This window comes from Epinephelus moara, chromosome 11, assembly GCF_006386435.1.
Source record: "Epinephelus moara isolate mb chromosome 11, YSFRI_EMoa_1.0, whole genome shotgun sequence".
In the NCBI taxonomy this organism is placed as follows: Eukaryota; Metazoa; Chordata; class Actinopteri; order Perciformes; family Serranidae; genus Epinephelus; species Epinephelus moara.
In genome coordinates this window covers 36,759,083-36,764,899 of record NC_065516.1, presented here as the reverse complement: position 1 = coordinate 36,764,899, position 5,817 = coordinate 36,759,083, and positions in this window count along the sequence as shown.

Sequence of the window (5,817 nt, the reverse complement as noted above, 5' to 3'; positions counted from 1 at the left end):
AGAGGATGCGTCTGCAGCTGACGAGTGTGAGTGTAAGATCTGGTTTTAATGTTGCTCCTGGAAATAACACGCTGACACTTCTCCATCTGCTGAGAGACACACGTGAGTCGCCATTCTCTTTTCAGTATCTTCCCATCGCCCGTCTGCTGTCGTACAGTTGGCTCTCTCACAGCACAAGTAAACACATGTTGGCTACATCTTCACACTGTCAACTTCACTGCGTATTTTTGAGTCAAACGCGCGGGTCACACTCCCTGTGTAAGCAGTGTGTGTCAGCTATCTTGCTGAGCTGCTGTGGCTCGCCTGCATGCGGTGTTCACACAGTGTTGCTGCTGCAGAGCTGCCTGTAACTACTGCGCCTCCAGGATTAAAAGCTCCACTCATTTGTGGAGCCGTGCTGCCACTGCATCGCCATCAACACGGACCTGCAAATATTTCACAATAAAATGCCCTGTGTGAACAAATGAAGGAATTGCGTCCACAGAAATGTTATCACTGGGCTTTTATTTTGAAAGGGGGAAACTGGTCTGTGACAGATACAGAGATTGAAAAGGTGACATGATGTCAATATAATCATCAAAAGACCATTACGTCACATTAAGTTATTTAAAAAGTGTGACACAAATCAAAGTATTTCCTGCAGTGTTTCCTGTATATGTAACTACAGCTGCTACATGACATACATTAGCAGTGCAGCGACAGGATGTGAAAACATCTCCCCGTGCACAATTCAGTCACTATCTCAGGCTGCCAGACGAGGTGACGAGCAAGGACTGAAAAATGATCGTTACCAGCAGGTATTTGTTATAAACTCTCTGAAGACCGATCAGATGAGGCACATGGAGCTGCCACCCGTCCCATGTAATACAGGATCGTCTCATATCAAAACATAAAATGTGCCGTCCTTTACTGATTCAACACGGGACGCACTTTGTCCCGTGTTTCTGTGCACACTTTGCTCTACTGCATAAACTATGTTATCTCCATTGGCTTCCAGTCAAATACCGCATCACTTAGAAAATCCTCCTTCTCACCTTCACGGCCATCAACAGCCTGCCCCTCAGTATCTTGCTGAGCTCCTTCACATTAACATACCCAGCCGTGCTCTCAGGTCCTCCTCCTCCATTCAACTCACCCTCCCACCTGCTCGCTCATCCACCATGGGGTCGAGAGCCTTCAGCCGCTCGGCCCCACGCCTCTGGAACTCTCTACCGCAGGACATAAAACACTCGGACTCTGTCACCTCCTTCAAGTCCCGCCTCAAAACTCACCTTTTCAGACAGGCACACTCCCTTTAATCTGGACTGGAATGACCTCACTGCTGCACGTTACTGCTGTTTCTTGACTGTCATGTTTTACTGATTGTTTTATTATTATTGTCTTTTGTACGGTGGCCTTGAGTGTCCTGAAAGGCGCCTATAAATACAATGTATTATTATTATTATTTTTATCACGAGCTCAGAGTGACATGAGAAACATTAAAGCAGAGGAGCTTCACGAGACAAAGTGGAGAAATATTGAATCAGAGCTTGTGATGGAGAATGTCACAGAAAGACAGGTCTGTCACTCAGCTTCATCGTTGCCATGGTTACAGGGACTCTGACACTCTGACCCGCTGACTGGCTGCCTGTTAAAGTTATCTGAAGGTCCCATTACGTCTGAGTTTATGGATTCATACAGTGCGCTGGATCCTGTTTGACATAGCTCTGTCATTGTGGAGCTGGGCGCACGTGCACGAGCTTTGTCTACTCTCCCACAGTGAGACATAAACTGATGCAGAAACACCCATCAGTCAGTTTGCTTATTGATATCTGTGACCGCTCCACCGCTCATCACACCTGTCACTTATAAATACGGCAGAGAAGAAGAAGAAGTGCAGTTTTACAGACTGTCTCACTCCGACAGAGCAGCTGTCATTACGCGCGACCATTACACACAGCTTTGGCTATTAATAGCGCCCGCACCACTAATTCATCACATGCAGGCCCACCTGCAGACCATCACATTTCAGTCATCGTTATGAAACATCACACAGGTTACTGACGATTCATTTACAGCTCTCATGTTGAAACAAACTGCTGCACGATTAAGGATAAAATCAAAAGATTAAGAACATGCAAATAACGGCTTGAATGAAAGCTAATTTACACATGGGCAAACTAATCAATTAGCTTCAGCCTAATGAAGTTTATGAATGTGCCTACAAGCAATATTTTACACAACACTGTGTAGACTGCAAAATAATAACACCATCATTAATATCAGCACAGCTACAAACAGGCCTGACTCGAAGTCTCTCTGTGTAGTTCATGTCCACCTTATCCCACCCTGTCTATCTGAATCATGTTGCATGGACACAGTGGTCCCAGGAGTGATCAGGAACTGTTTGTTAGCAGTACTAATCGTGTGGCTGCTGTAACCAGTCAGAACTAGAAGTGGTGACGAGGTCTTAAAATGTAGGCTGTGAAAAGTTTCTTTAAAAAGTTCTTAAAAGGTTTGACTTCAGGGTTCCTGCTTAAAGCCTGTCTGCTTCTGCTACATTTACCAAAGGGTACAGATGACCCTGGTCCAAGGTCAAGAGGGGGCCAATGAACTGATCTGTAGTTGACCCTCAAACTGGATCAGTTTACTTACTGACTTAAATCACTGACAAGACAAGTTCTATGTATTTACATGATAAATAAATGCATCTTGATCATTAAAACACATCAACGTGCCATCTTTCAGTTTAGATTGCACAATTTACGAGGTGCACCTGAATGCATCATGATCAGCCACTTCAGTGGGTCACTAGCCTCGACATGCTGGGTGGCAGCCTCGTAAGCTAATGACCAGCCGGTCCAGTGGGTCGCTCCATTACACTCACGAGTTACCACCGTGGCTGAAAGAACTGCCGGCCTCTCAGGTCACCAGTGCCGTCCTCTCAGGTCACCAGTGCCGTCCTCTCAGGTCACCAGTGCCGGCCTCTCAGGTCACCAGTGCCGGCCTCTCAGGTCACCAGTGCCGGCTTGCCACTGGCCAGATCAGCAGCTGGCTTCGGCTTCTCAGTGGTCCTATGTTTGTCCCTTATAGTTTAGAAGTTAAGATTTCTCTGTCTGCTGCATTTGTTTGTGTCAGTGGTGCTGATCCACAACGTGTCACTGACTCTAGTCCAGGATGAGTAAATCATGAGTCAGCTTATCAAGCAAAAAACAGACCTCTCAGTTAACAAGGCACACCGTTCCTGTTAGAGGAGGACGGCAGAAAATATTCACACAGTGGTGAAGTACTCTTCTCTCCAACAAACAGATACACTGTGAATACTGAATACTGGTGGTAGTGATAACGATGGCTGGCCCCGAGTTTCTCACTTTCCAGGTTTTTGTCTTACACGAAACTGCTGTTATGTAACTGAATGCTTTTATGTGTAATTAACTTCACTCAGCTGTCAGTCTTTGTCTCCGTGCAGGAGATTCAGAGCAAACCTGCTCCCCTGGCTTATTACAGGAGAACTTACCCCCAGTTTCCACATACTCCGTCTGCGCCGCGCTACGCAGCGTCGTAGATCTGGAGCGACTCACGGCACGTACCCTCGCCTACTGGATACGTTTCTGGAGCGCCATGCCGTGCCGTGGAGCTGCAAGCTCACACGTGGAAACTGCGAAATCACACGATAAAAAGCACCATTGACTCCCAAAACTCCTGCAGTTTCACACCAGGTCTTCTCCTTTCGGTTTGTATCCTTGTAGAAAGGATGTGTGGTGTCATACAAAAGACTATGGTTTTCCACTTCAACTATGAGTTACTCCTCGTCCACCTTTCCTCGGACCCTCGCACTGACTGACAACTTGTGCGACAGGATGTGACGTGATTTTTAAAGTTGAGTTTACAATCCGTAGTCCGTGCATTGTGTTGCATTTTGAAATTTACCAGATGCTGTGTGCGTTCTGTTTCTGGTTTGGTGCGATCTGAGCTTCGTGGCTTTACGTGCGATGGACGTGCAGTCGCTGAAAGATAGACCTGGCGCGTATCTCCGATGAAGTGGAGCGCCGTGGCACTTCTGGGACGCTCTAGAGACGCTGTGGAAATGAAGCTATTCACTAGACTGGGAGCGTATCTGCTACACACTGCACTGCGCTGCAGTGATTGAAATGGGAATCTGGTGGGTACGCCAAGCAAGATGGCAGCACAGAGGACGAGCTCTGCTCACCAGTGTTGGGCAGCAACGCGCTACAGTAATAATCTGACTTTTCCCTGTAGTGTAATCGATTACTGATACAATGTCAGTAATAATATCACAGTATACTTTGCTTTGGAAAGCAGAGCTAGATGGTAAACAAACATGGCAGCACACCGGTAAGGTACGACAGCACGTTTACATGTTGTTTTCTATATGTTCTCTGACATTTATCCTAACGATATGAGGCGGTNTTAATATTTTACACAGAGTTTTAGGAGTTGAGACATACAACAATTCATATCCCATCCATTTTTATTTTACGCGCTGGTATCGGATCGGTACTCGGTATCGGGAAGGAAAAAGTGGTGTCGGTACATCTCTAGCTGAAATGCACCATCACATCAGAAGACTCGTTTGTGTAACTGTCGTGCTGTGCAGGCACGTCATGAAGCAGCGAGCTGATCATGAAGACAGAAACACTTAAAATATTACAATTACTTTAATTTCATTGAAAGGAAAGACCATCTCTGAGGCAACAACACCTTGTCCAACCTTGAAGCAGATGGGCTACAGCAGCAGAAGACCACACCAGGTGCCACTCCTGTCAGCTAACAACAGGAAACTGAGGCTACAATTCACACGGGTTTTCTCACCAAAACTGGACAATAGAAGATTGGTCTGATGAGTCTAATCTGGTGGTGTGTGGAGGTGCAGTGGTCTCTGCAAAAGATCATGATGGTCAGTGATGTGACGGCTGCAGACAAGCTTTACAGCTCAGATCTTTATATTCTGAACAACAAGGCCAACATGTGGAAAAATATTTACAGTATTCACCTGTTGAGGTGTTATTCAGTATGATATATGTGTGTGTGTGATAGCCTGCAGGTCAACATAACATACAAAGCATAGCAAAGCACCGTCCTCTGTGAATCACAGCTGTAGGTGGAGACTGATATTCTGAATAACTACTCATACAACACAACCACAGAAGGATTCGCTTTTAATGGTGTAAAATAATGTCAGTGACAGGGACCCACGTGAAGATGATGTTTTCAGTTTCATTAGCCATTTTCTCATTCATGAAATGTTCCTAAATCTGTGAGAAGATCTGGACTTAAAGAACCTGGGTACTAAAACCTACACTGCATTCTTGAACGCTGCGGATTTGATCGCAGGCACGTGTTTATGTTCATGAAATGAGGCTCAGTGTAAAAGGGAGAAGGCAGGCTGTGCTCGTTAACTGTTGGTATGTTTTCCCACATAAAGCGATGCACCCAAATTCGTACATATTCCACATGATCATGGGCCAGTATTCCTGAATGGAAAGCTGTGATCACATGACCAGTGCACTGACGGGAACAAACAGTGGTCCCCAACAGTCTATAGTAAGGAGGTAAGTTGGGGTGGTGGACAGGCCACAACTTTCAGACTTCCCCCTAGGGTGACCATATTTTGATTTCCATAAAAGAGGACACTCGGCCGGCCACGACATAGCCTACTTAAATGATACTCACAGTTTACTCAAAGATGCCTTATCATTTTAATATATTTAAAATTTATATGTATGGATAGAAAATTCAGTTATATTACAAAATAATATCTCTCAAAGACAGAAATTCAGATAGGCCCCAATAGGGACACATACACACACTAGAGTG